At 44.5% G+C, this 13,954-nt stretch overlaps 1 protein-coding gene across 4 annotated transcripts in view; it reads left to right on the top strand.

Annotated features, from left to right (window-relative positions):
• LOC124802973 overlaps nucleotides 1–13,954 on the top strand; it is a 74,256-nt gene that overhangs the window by 43,748 nt on the left and 16,554 nt on the right. The window contains exon 2 of one of the 4 annotated variants that reach the window (XM_047264070.1): nucleotides 3,486–3,656. The exons of 2 other annotated variants lie outside the window; for them this stretch is intronic. The gene's annotated coding sequence lies outside the window, so the exon portion shown is untranslated. The remainder of the gene's footprint in view (nucleotides 1–3,485; nucleotides 3,657–13,954) is intronic. One more of the 4 variants, XM_047264069.1, reaches the window with a different exon arrangement.

Genomic DNA, 13,954 nt, shown 5'->3' on the forward strand with positions numbered 1-13,954 from the left:
TACACCCGCCGTGAGAAATACATATCAGTCGATCTGTGTGTGCTGGACAGATGTGCCCAGGAGGGCTGCTTTTCGATCAACTTTTCCCGCCCGAATCAGGGGACGTCACTCGATCAATCACAATTAACTCTGTTGCGTCACATGTAAAGGTCAAAACAGTTTTAACTGAATCATTTTTGCCAAAATATGTTTTGTGAAGTTAAAACCAGTTTTGAATGACATTCACTTTTGACCAGCAGTAAATTCTAGTTGTAGCAAAGGCATTCAGTAAAATCTAATTGTAGCTAATAAGAATGCACTCTAATTAAAAATGGGTTTTCAGGGTGTTATTTTTGTATGTGTCATAAAGTAGAATGTATGTATGTGTGTCTGGGATCTCCTCCCAAACCCCGGATCGATTTCAACCAAATCTGGCACAGAAACATCAAGCCTTATGAATATCAGCATTATGGGGTTTCTAACCAACTAGTTCCAATAGGGTTGGAGATATGGGCAGAAACGTGTTTTTTTCCAGTCCCTGTTGTATAGGCTGCCCTACATGACAGGCATGTTGTGTCGGAACATAATTGGCCGGCCAAATCAACCTGCTTTGCAGAGCAGCCTACGTGTCATGGGCAAGCAACCGTTTTCCGGACTCTGGCATGTAGTCTGTCATGCATGACAGTTGTGCTATATTGGAGTAATATCAGCCTGCTTTCCTGAACTGTACTGGGGTGCCAGTGGGAACGGCTGGTGAAAAATTGAGATGGATAGAGGAGGGGATGGACAGAGAGAATGGAGGAGAGGGAGATGCATGAGGGAGGTGGAAGGTGTAGAGGGATAGTGGGCAGGTGGAAAAGAAAAAGAGGGAGGCAGAAATGGGAAGAGAGAGGGAAGGAGGAAATGGTCAGAGAAAGGAAATGAACAACGAGGGGGGAGCGAGAGAGGGAGGGAGGGAGGGAGGGAGGGAGGGAGGGAGGGAGGGAGAGAGAGAGAGAGAGAGAGAGAGAGAGAGAGGGTCCACCACCACCACCTCCTCCTAAACTACTGGAGCGATTTCAATGAAATGCTGCACTGCTTGCTATATGAGAATCAACACTATGGAGGTTACAACCCTCTAGATTGCGTAACAGTGGAGATATGGGCAAGAAAAGGTGGGGGGGGGGGGTGAAGTGGACAGAGAGAGGGGGTGGAAAGCCAGAGAGGAAAAGGATGATGAGATGGTGAGATGGACAGAGAGAGGGGGAGGAGGAGATGCAGTCAGAGAGAAGAGGCAGAGGAAGTGGACAAAGAGGGGTAAGATGAGATGTAGAGACAGAGAGAGTGAGGAGGAGGAGGAGATGGGACAGATGGAGCTGGGAAGATGAGGTGGGCAGAGAGATCAAGGAAGGAAGAGGTGGACACAGAGAGAGGGAGGAGGAGATGTGTGCAACGTATATTGAATGCATATGCAGGTGATGCTGTGGTGACTAGGCTAGACTTCTGAAAACGTTACTTTAAAGCTTACCTGAGCATTTGAAAAGTGTGAATACATTTGTTTTATATTGCTTCAACTGCACCACATCTCAAAATGGGCAGTTGTGCATACCACCACAAGCAGACGATGCTGATGTCAACAGGAAGTTTGCAATGCCAGATGACTTGCAGAGAATTGATGATTGGTGCAGGGAGCTACAATTGATCCTGGAAGTAAATAAGTGTAATATATAGTAACAATATTGTGAAAAGGGGAGTTCCTACTCACCATACAGCAGAGATGCCAAGTCGCAGATAGGCGCACAACAAAAAGACTGTCACAAATAAAGCTTTCGGCCAGTAAGGCCTTTGACAAAATTAGATGACACACACACACACACACACACACACACACACACACACACTACTGCAGTCTCAGGCAACTGTGTGTGTCATGGACGTATCTGTAACACACCTTACGTTTACGAGTTGCCATGTCTCTCTTTCAGAATTCTCCACCAATGAACTGTCAACTAACAGACTGCCCAAAGTGACCTCCTCTAGCTGTTCGTAGAGCTTGCTATCCACATGAAACAGGTCATCACAATCATTAGCATTTCACAGGTGTCAGGTGCCAGGGATTTGCATAAAATGCTTGTGGTCTCCTTCTTGGCACATTCACGAATAATAACTTCACATTGAATCTCATCATAGCATTAATAAGCAAAGTATACTTTTTGTTAATGATTGCAACAAACTGGGCAATGTTATTAATGAATGACTATGTATCACAGCAAACAACGTATGTTCTATTGTGTGCAGGCGGGGATCCAGGGTTCAGTTCTAAGAGGACCGTGTGGGTAGGGAGATTGTTTCTGTGTCTTACTCCCTCCCCCCCCCCCCCCCCTCCCTCCCCCTACTCTGCCAAATTATAATTTGCTATTTCTCCAACTTTCAACAAGGCACAGTTGTTCTATGAGTGTCACTCCAAAAGAAATGCACACTATTTTTTTAAAATCCATCTTTTATTCTACATGTTTGAAAGTTTTACAGTGTGTAGATACATCCTTTAGGAACAATATTTTCATTTCTCCACATAATTTCCACCCCTTCAACTGGCTTATGCCATCTTGGAACCAGCACCTGTATACCCGCACGGTAAAACTCTGGACCAACCTGTTGGAGCCACTGTTTGGCAGCGTGCACAAGGGAGTCATCATCTTCAAACCTTGTTCCACGAAGAGAGTCTTTCAGTTTCCCAGAAAGATGATAGTCGCATGGAGCCAGGTTAGGGTTGCAAGGCGGGTGTTTCAGTGTTGTCCGTCCAAGTTCTGTGATCACTTTCATGGCTTTTTGACTGACCTGTGGCTGTGCATTGTCGTGCAACAGCAAAACACCCTGCTTTTGCCAATATGGTCAAACACGACTCAGTCGAGCTTGAAGTTTCTTCAGTGTCGTCACATATGCATCAGTCAGCAGTCACCAATTCGTTAACTCTGCACATTCTCTGGAGTGTGTGCAGTACGAGGCCTGCTGCTGCGAGGACAATCCTCAATATTGCTGTGCCCGCTTTCACCACGTAACCTGCTTGCCCACCAATTAACTGTACTGCGATCGACAGCAGCATCTCCATACACCTTTCTCAACCTCTTGTGGATGTTTCCCACTGTCTCGTTTTCACAGCACAGGAATTCTATGACAGCACATTGCTTCTGACGAACGTCAAGTGTAGCAGCCATCTTGAAGACAAGTTGTGACAGCGCCACTCACAGGAACAGGTTTGAAAACAAGTGGGATGGATGTACCTACACACTGTAAAACTTTCACACATGCAGAGTGAAAACTGTATTTTTACAAAAATAGTTTGCATTTCTTTTGGAGTGACCCTCGTAAAGTAAATGCATTAGGCAGTTGATTTAAAAGCTATAACCACTAGAAATTCTAACAACTTGATTTACACAACATGTGACTCAGTGGAAAAGTGCCAGAGTATGAATCGGCTGTCGCTGCCTGCATTAGGGAAGTCAGTCTTTCTCTCGTTTTCTCCTCAGCTTCCTGTCGTTTGCCAATTCTGCCTGTGGACTCATGGATGGTGTCGGGCTCGTTGGTGGCAGATGCAGTCAGCCCATGCATCAACACCTCTACCTGGCTGGTGTATTTTCTGCAGTATGCAGCTGAGTATCCTGGTGTGTGTTACACAAAACTTGTAATTTTCAACAAAAGTAATCTCGGAAAGTGAAAAATATTCTTTTACTAAAATAATTTTTTGAGGGGGTGGGAAGTTCTGACCGCCTGTTTGGATTCCCATCTAAATATGTGATAATTCCATAAATTAATACCATTGACTATGCGTGATGAGGATATTCCCCTTCGTCCACCTTTAACAGCCCATGTATTGTTTCACAGTTCATTGTTCTTACAAAGAGACAAGTTGCAGTTAATACCGTCATGCCTTTCCTTTATAAACTGTTATAAGTAAAAGAAACAGTCAATGGTTTTGGGCGATTATTTTTTTTTTACACTTCCGTTTATTACACTAGAGCTTTGCGTCTTTCTGTGTGGTGCCAAATATGCAGGTTGTATAATAATGAAAGGCATAAACGTGTGCAGTTGAAAGTACATGGTACTAGAGGCAAAAAAACTCTCAATAAATATAGGTGTGCAAACAACTATTTTTGAGATAATTGGAACTTTGCCATTACTGGCCACCGCTGATTCTATTCTGTGCGAACGTCATACCAGTTAGGAAAAGGTTACAATAATGTACAACATTAACAAATGTTATTAGAGATATTTTGGCAGTAGTGCATATTTTGAATGAACGCAACACCAGTTACGTGAATGTAAAAATGTCATCCTTGTACTCAGATGCAGGACTATTCCCATTGCCACATTGAGTTTCGAATCTTTTCAAGCATGTCTGGATCATTTTGAAATTATGGCAAGCATTTACAAATCTCTATTCCAACACTTCAACCATGTTAACTGGAATGGTGAACACAACACCTTTAAGGTGGTCCTAAGCACAGAAATCTGTGGGGTTCATATCAGGCAGTACTGGGGGCTACAGAACAGATCCTCCTCGGCCAGTCTATCTTTGGCCCTATTTACACATTAGATGTCATCTCACTGTAGCAGCAAAATGTGTCAGTGCTCGGTGTGTGTACCACATCCTCTGGCACTGCTGTAAGAGAACTAGCAATCCTGTAAGATGATGCCACAGAAACCAATGATAATTTCATCCACTGAACACAAGTACAGCCCAATACGAAAATCTCCTAGTAACCACACATTCACTGAGTAATGTCAGTGTGTGCAGACTTGTGCACAGCATGTATATTGGAGCCTAGATGACTCCAAACGTGAGAATTGTGATAATTAAACAGACCATGATGAGCGAATCCTGCTTAATCGGTAAATAAAATGTTATTGTCAAACTTAGAGCTGCTTACGGCTTATTGTTGCATCCACTGTCAGAACGTTAGTCTAGGACCAAAGTCTGCCTAAGAAACTCAACTTATTGAAGGTGGTAAGGTTATATTGCCTTGTGAAGAATTAGCCTACAAACACTACTGTGTTGCAGGTCTCCTTGTGGAGACTGCTTCACTGTTTCCAGCCCACGTTTTCAAGCATATGTGTAATTCATTCAGACCTACTCATTCTCACAGCATGTCCAAAGCTTCCAGTTTCTTGGAGATATTGCTGCACTCTTGTAAATCTTCAACTCTCGGGGTGTCTTTCAGGGGCATAAGCTTCTCGGTAAAAGTGTGCAGCCTCCCGTGCATTACCATACATAAATTGCATAGCCATATATTCTTTGTTACTGTAATGTTCCTTATTGCCATCAACACTAATATAACACAACTGATGCTCTACAAATGAATGCCAGAAGTGGTACTCTGACTGTATATTACACTATTGTAGCCATTCTGTTTGCAACTCCACATCTTGAAAATGTGAACAAAGAGCACACCACACACTGCAGTGTTTACACAGAATCACATTAGTAGTGGCTGGTAACCACAAAGTCAAAATTATCTCACAAACAGTCCACTTGTGCACTTGTATTTACTGAGAATTTTTTGGTTCTAATATTGTGTACTTTCAACTGTATGCATTTATGCTATTAATTATGGTACACCCTTTATACTATGTGTGATGTAAATTACCTGTGAACTTTTAATTTTGGCTTTTTGTGCAAGGGGTAAATATCTAATTGTACGTTTGTGCTGACAGATTGATTTTATAGTCTATGAACTCTCAAATTATTCTTTATAACAGAATCTCCAAATTGATGACATAGTGGAGCAAAGATTAAAAATGCATCTACTTGACACATATACAGGGTTATTACAAATGATTGAAGCGATTTCACAGCTCTACAATAACTTTATTATTTGAGATATTTTCACAATGCTTTGCACACACATACAAAAACTCAAAAAGTTTTTTTAAGCATTCACAAATGTTCGATATGTGCCCCTTTAGTGATTCGGCAGACATCAAGCCGATAATCAAGTTCCTCCCACACTCGGCGCAGCATGTCCCCATCAATGAGTTCGAAAGCATCGTTGATGCGAACTCGCAGTTCTGGCACGTTTCTTGGTAGAGGAGGTATAAACACTGAATCTTTCACATAACCCCACAGAAAGAAATCACATGGGGTTAAGTTGGGAGAGCGTGGAGGCCTTGACATGAATTGTTGATCATGATCTCCACCACAACCGATCCATCGGTTTTCCAATCTCCTGTTTAAGAAATGCTTCTGCTTTAGCCTTTTCCGTAAGATTTTCCAAACCGTCGGCTGTGTTATGTTTAGCTCCCTGCTTGCTTTATTCGTCGACTTCCGCGGCTACGCGTGAAACTTGCCCGCACGCTTTCAACCGTTTCTTCGCTCACTGCAGGCCGACCCGTTGATTTCCCCTTACAGAGGCATCCAGAAGCTTTAAACTGCGCATACCATCGCCGAATGGAGTTAGCAGCTGGTGGATCTTTGTTGATCTTCGTCCTGAAGTGTCGTTGCACTGTTATGACTGACTGATGTGAGTGCATTTCAAGCACGACATACGCTTTCTCGGCTCCTGTCGCCATTTTGTCTCACTGCGCTCTCGAGCGCTCTGGCGGCAGAAACCTGAAGTGCGGCCTCAGCCGAACAAAACTTTATGAGTTTTTCTACGTATCTGTAGTGTGTCGTGACCATATGTCAAGGAATGGAGCTACAGTGAATTTATGAAATCGCTTCAATCATTTGTATTAGCCCTGTATATACCAGCAAATGTTAACTTTCCAAATTGAAAGTTATTCAATCTGCCTAAGGAGAGGAAAGAGTTTGAAGTGGTCAGGATTTGAGTAAGAACGTGTCCGAGACACCAGTTTAAAAAAGAGCATAAAAGAGAAAGCAATAACCAGAGGCCTGTCTCGGTATAAATATGAAAACCAAAGGATTAGAACTGACATGGAGGGTATGTAGCACATTAGATGTAACAAAAAAGCCAGCAGGTACAGAAACATAAATGAGGAAAACTTGGACAAAATGGAAGATAGTGGGTGATAGTTGGGAGGATGGAGAAATATAAAGAAGTGAAGGAACAACACAATTAGCCGACACTTAACACCCAGTTGGTGGAGGCACAAAGCAGATACAGCAGAGTCTTGCAGAATTTACTAAAGCACCACAATTATCGATACTGGTCTCTGTGTTAAAGACTATGTGAAATTGGTTGCACCCCCCACCCTATATCCACACATATACACCAAATCAAATGTGCCACCATCATGTATTGCTCCCACCAGAGGGCTCATGACTCTTTGGTGAGTTCGTGCTTGGCTATCACCGGGCCCCAGCCTTTGCAGCATCTTTCCCCTTCTGTGGTGGATGTCTAGCCTCTTGCTATTTTTTTTCCTGTCCGTTGGGGAACATGTCTGGGATATTTTGGTGATGTGTTTTGCATTTTCAGTAGCCTGATATCAGAACAGTCCACCCACTGTTTTTTGTTCCTTTATTCTTTCCTCATTCCCCTTCTCCTATGTTTCCCCACTTCAGCAATTGAGATTCTTCCTCCCTGTGCATTCCTGAAGGCCTGCCCATGTGTCCGACATGTAACAGGTGACTGGGTAATGTGTAATTACCAGCCCCTGGTTGACAGGTAGGGTTTGCACGTGCACTCTGGTACTGGCCAGGCACAGGGAGGGGTGATTGCCTGAGCTGTTACCTTCCCAAATTGCCAACTGGTACCTCTGTCAGGTGTTTGGGAGGTGTGTCTTGGGTGACCAAAGAATCATTTGAGGGGCGGGGGGGGGGGGGGGGGTGTTGTCCTCCAGTTGGGAGGAGCATCCCATCTCTAGAGACTCTGGATAACATGGGGCATTTTCTTGCAATGGCCCAAACATCTTCTTGTCAGTTGACATCTACTAAACGTAAATGGAATGAGACTAACAATTCAAAGAACCTCCCAGCTGTACTCATGGTACCCTGTACTGAAAGTGGTCAGCCCTTTGCTATGGTTAATCTGTTTATCATTCAGAAATGTGTTGATGCAATTGCCGGCCCTGTGAAATCCTGCTCCCGTTTACACAATGGCACTTTGCTTTTGGAGACTACCTGTGATTCTCAAGTGCAGCAACTGCTTGCAGCTTCACTCCTTCACATCTATTCTGTTCATCTCGAGGTCCATTGAATGCTAAAGTGTTCGCTTGGTGATATCACACTAGGCTGCTCAATGGTCTGACAGAGGCAGAAATCCAAACTTACATTCCGAACCTGATGTGGTGTTACCAATGTCATTCTTACAGCCACACTCGAATGCCCTGTTGACACCTGGCCAAAAGTTTAACCTGTGGTATGGATCCACACGAGGGTGATTTTCAGCCTTCTTCTCCCCGCTGTATCAATTGCAATGGTGACAATGCCTCCTCCCATGATTGCCCCATGTATCTCAATAAGTGGGCCATCCAGGAGGTCTGGGTGAAGGAGAAAGTGCCTTTCCCTGTCCCTCGCAAGTTGTTGGCTAGTCAGAAACATTGCATTTTACCATCTGGCACTAGCAGTACTGTTCTTGTTACATCTTGCCCCATGAAGGACGTAGCCATGCAGACATGCGACCTCATATTCAGCAGCACTGATTTAAATTTGACAGTGTCACTGTAGCACCCTCATCTCCTTCTCCTCCCGCTGTGCAACAAGCCATCAAATTCTTGACTCGAGCCGTGAAATCACCTGCTGCGCAACCGGCAGGCCAGAAAGGAGAGAAGAAATATCCACACGAAGCCACCAAACATCTGAATCATCATTTGCCAACCACAAAGGCTCCAAGAAGTCCAACAAAGGCAAACAATCTCCTTCGCTGACTGGGAGATCCTCTTCAATGGTGTAGCCACATTATACCCTCACCTGGCTGACCTCTGTGTCGCTGGTGTGCACAGCCAACTGTTTTTCTGCCCTGTATTCTGCAGACTGACTGAGGGAGAATGCCGATGCCTCTATAGATCTCATTGAGCAGGATCCTATTTGCAGAGAGTCTTTGAAGGCTGGCACTCGGCAGCCACTGAGGTGACAACCCTTCATTTTTTTCCCTCTCCCCTTTCCTTATCATCACTCACCTCCAATGGAATGTTTCCAGCCTTAGATCCAATAAGGAGGAGAGAAAATTAAGTCCTCACGACCACTTTAACCTCTCACATTTCTTTCTGGTCTGCTTTGACCTTCCACCTGAGGATTGTATTCCATCTCATGGGGGAGTCATGCTGCTCATCCATGACAACTTTCGTAGTCAAACCATCTCAATTAAACACCCAGTTGGTAGCTGCTGCAGCCTGCATTTTCCTTGCTCACTTCACCTTTTCCCTCTGTACTATTTACATCCCTCCATCCTTCGGTGTCACCAGGGCAGACTTGCCCACATTGTTGGGCATTTCGCCGGCTGCTGTGGCCGAGCAGTTCTAGGCACTTCAGTCTGGAACTGCACGACCGTTACAGTTGCAGGTTCGAATCCTGCCTCGGGCGTGGATGTCTGTGATGTCCTTAGGTTAGTTAGGTTTAAGTAGTTCTAAGTTCTAGGGGACTGATGACCTCAGATGTTAAGTCCCATAGTGTTCAGAGTCATTTGAACCATTTTGTTGGGAATTTCCTTCACCCCTTTTTGCTGCTCAGTGTCTTTAATGCTCATCATCCCCTTTGGGGCTCTCCCAGAACCTGTGTGAGAGATGCCCTCTTGCCTGACTTTCTCAATCAACTCAACCTCATCTGTCTTAACACTGGAGCACCCATGTTCCTTTCAGACTCCACGCACACCTATTCCCATTTGGACCTCTCCTTCTACACTGACCAGCTTGCCCGTCATCTCGAGTGGTCCATTCTCTCTGACACATACTGGAGCAACCATTTCCCATGTGCTATTGGTTTGCTGACTCCTACCGCACATACGTGCAAACCCAAATGGCAGCTTTCATGGCAAATTGGAGGCTCTACTCCTTCCTCACGACATTCGACAAACAACATTTGCCCTGCTGTGATGAACAGGTAGAATACCGTATCAAGTGTATCCTTACTGTTGCAGTACATTCCATTCCTCTCACTTCATCTTTACCACTGTGTGTCCTGGACGCTTGGTGAACTGAGACGTGCCCCAATGCAAATCGGCTCAGACACATGCTCTCCACATTTTTAACCACTGTCCTACGATGGTGAACTGCATTTGATATAAACAGTTGCATGCACAGTCTCACTGCATTCTTTGGGATAGCAAAAAAGCTAGCTGGATTTAGTAGTTCTTTTAACAGTTCCACTCCCTCTTCGGCCATGTGGGCTTACCTCCGACGGCTCTATGGAGCATGATCTTCAAATTTTCAGCCTGACCATAGCAGATGATGTCATTGTGGACCTTATTGCTATCTTCAACACCTTGGGCTACTATTTTGCAGAGATTTTGAGCTCCACGCACTATCACCCTGCCTTCCTCCATCACAAATGATTGAAGGAGGCTCGGGCGATACTCTTCTCTTCTCAGAATCGTGAGTTCTACAACGCCACTTTTACTATGAGGGAGCCAGATCGTGCTCTGGCTTCATCCCCATCCTCAGCCCCAGGGCCAGACGATGTTCACATTCAGATGTTGCTGCAGTACCTTTCTTTTGTGGGCAAGCACTTTCTCCTTCATACGTACAATCACATGTGGGCAGAGGGCACATTTTCCAGACACTGGCCTGAAGCCACTGTCATACCCATACGTAACCCTGGTAAGGACAAATACCTTCCTTGTAGTTATCGCCACATTTCTCTCGCCAGCTGTTTTTGCAAGGTGATGGAAAGTATGATTCATGCCCAGCTTGTATGGTGGCTCGAGCCTAACAATTTACTGATGTGGATTTTGAGTGTGACCTTCTGCAGTTGATCGAGTCACTTTGTCAATCCGTGTCATGAACAGTTTTCTTTGGAAATACCAGACTGTGGCCAGGTTTTTTGATTTGGATAAAGTGTGCGGCATTTGCTGGAGGACTGATGTCCCCAGTACTCTCTACATGTGGGGTTTCCGAGACCACCTGCCCCATTTACTTCAGGAATTTTTAGAAGACAGATTTTTCAAGGTACGTGTGGGTTCTGCCTTGTTGGACACGATGTGCCACCGGTTTCCATCATGAGCATCGTCCTCTTTGTCATCGCCAATAACGCTATTATGGCCTGTCTCCCACTGGGCATCTCCGGCTCCCTTTTAGTTGACAATTTTGCCATCTATTGCCATTCTCCTTGGACTTGTCTCCTCGAGTGGCATCTCCGACATTGTCTCAATCATCTTTACTCGTGGAGCATCGACAATGGCTTTCACTTTTCCACTGACAAAACCGTTTGTAAGAATTTCTGATGGAACAATGGGTTTCTTCCACTGTCTTTACATCTTGGGTCTGTTGCTTTTCCGTTCATTGAAACTACAAAATTCCTGAGGCCTATGATCAATAGGAAACTTTCTTGGTCCTCCAGTGTGTCTTACCTGGCCACCTGCTGTACCCAGTCACTCAGTGTCCTGTGTGTCCTCAGTGGTACTTCCTGAGGAGCAGATTGGACCACCTCCTCCATTTGTGCCAACCCCTTGTCCTTTCGAAGCTAGGCTATGCGTGTTTTGTTTATGCATCTGCACATCCATCTTACACCGTCTCAATACAATCCACCATCATGGCATCCACACGGGCCACTGGAACCTTTCACACTAGCCCGATCGAGAATCCGTATACAGAAGCTGCCGAACTACCACCGTCGTACTGATACGGTGCTCTCATTAGCGAATATGCGTGCTGTTTGTCTGGGCACCCATCCTGTGCCTCCTCCTTTGATGACTCTTTGACTGACTGTATGGGGTGCGTACCTCTTCTCTGTACCTACTGGAGTTTGCTTTCACCTATTGCTCCAGCAGCTTAACTTCACACTATCTGCCACTTTCCTGATGGGGGTGAACCTTTCACCACCTTGGCTTCATGTGGTTGCCTATGTTCACCTTGGACTTCATTCACTTCCTGAGGACACTACTCCAGACACTCTCTATCGCTGTAAGTTTATTGACCTTCGCACAGAACTTCATGATAGTACCTTTGTGTATACTGGTAGCTCTTGGGCTGACCACGGTGTCGGGTGTGCCTTCGTCATTGGCACCGAAAGTATTCGGTATCGACTTCAGGAGCACTGCTCAGTATTTACAGCAGAGTTCTTCGCCCTGTGCCAGGCCATTGAGTACACCTGGCAACGCAGGCTTTTCGACTGTGTGTCACTTGCTCTGACTCTCTCAGTGCCCTTCAGAGCCTCTGTGTGCTGTACGCCGTCCATCCCTTAGTGCAGCAGGTCCGGGAAAGCTTTCACTTGCTCACTCTTCACGGAGCCACTGTGATTTTTCTGTGGGTCCCTGGCCACGTCAGTCTGATGGGAAATGAGGCCACTGATGCTGCTGCCGAGGCTGCAGTCTTCGTACCTCGGCCTGCTAGTTCTTCCATTCCCTCTGACGATCTCTGTGTCACCTTGGCATCACCACTGGACTTCCCTTCGTGGGAATAAGTTCCAGGAAATTAAACCCTCTGGCTGCACGAAGATCATTTTAGCCAGGTTGTGTACTGGGCACTATTTGTTTAGCCATCCCCATTTGTTAAGTGGTAACTCCACCAATTTGTGCCCATCATCATCAACCTTTGATGCTTTGCCATTTCCTAATGGAATGCCCTTTTTTCAACTGCTTACATTCTAATTTATGTGAATTATCAGCTGTTTTAGTGAATGAGTGTGGGCTGTTGGCCATGTTTTACTTTTTATCCGTCATAACAATCTGGTGAAGGACATTTAATCTTTAGTTCGGGACTTTCATTGTCTCTATGGCATACTTTATGGCCGTTTCTCCAAGAGAAAGTCCCTGTTTTTAGCCGTCTTTCCTTCCATTGATTAGGCTTAATGTGTAGTCACTTTTCATTCCTTTTTTGCCTTTGAGTTCTGTGGTTCTGAGATGGGTGCGTATGGCCTTAGTTGTTTTGGCGCCCTTAAACACAACAGAATGAAACATCACATATTGCGGCAGGAACAAATAAACACCATTCGTCAATATTTAAAATGTATTTCTTCAGTTTAAGTTTGCGTTTTAAGTATCTCTTTGTAGCAGGGACCCATCATCTGTCGTCCCCCACCACTGGATATAGGCCTTATCCAGATTTTCCCATACATTATGTTGTTTTCGCTTTTTGAATCAAAGTGTGCCCTGGGTGTTTTCTTTATGCCATTAATCCATATTCAGTTACATCATCCTATAGCCTGTTTTCATATCATTAGGAATCAAACACAGAAACTCCTTAATGCATCTCCATCATTTTGCCTTGCTGGTTTCCTGGTCCATATCCATTCCAGTTTTGTAACAGCCACTATCACATCTTTAATTCTTGACTTTACTCTTATCCATTTGTCTGTTTTTCTGTCACTTCTGATAATGTGGAACACATCTTTCAATTGCTTCTTGGGCATCCTTCAAATTTTGAACTGCTTGAGCATTTAAAGTGCATGTTTCACTTCCATAACTTAGTACTAGCAATATTCACTGGTCATAGACTGTCACTTTAGGCCATATGAGGAATTTACTTGTAACTACAGCATTCTGGGAAGGTGAGCAGTAGGCACACACACCATATTCACATTCTGTGGGGTCCTGGTTTGAAATACCTTTCTGGTCATCCTTAAAAAGGTTTTCTGTGGTTTCCTAAACCATTTACAGTGAATACTAGATAAGCTTCTTTAAAAAGGCTCAAGTTGAATTTGTGCTCCATTGTTGTCTCATTTCTGCTGCTACAGTTGTCAACAGGATGTTACACCCTAACTTTCCTCTACTTTTGCTGACTATTCTAACTTAACATCATTTTTAAACATCATCCTTCATTAGTATCCGAGTTTTTTTATTCCTATCCTGTCTTCTTTTGTTCAAGATCCAGTAAGTATATCTCACATTTTGTGGCTCTTTCGACCAACAACCCAGTGTTAAAAATACATTGTTCTTTAGTTGCACTC

Source organism: Schistocerca piceifrons, chromosome 6 (genome assembly GCF_021461385.2).
Source record: "Schistocerca piceifrons isolate TAMUIC-IGC-003096 chromosome 6, iqSchPice1.1, whole genome shotgun sequence".
Lineage (NCBI taxonomy): Eukaryota > Metazoa > Arthropoda > Insecta > Orthoptera > Acrididae > Schistocerca > Schistocerca piceifrons.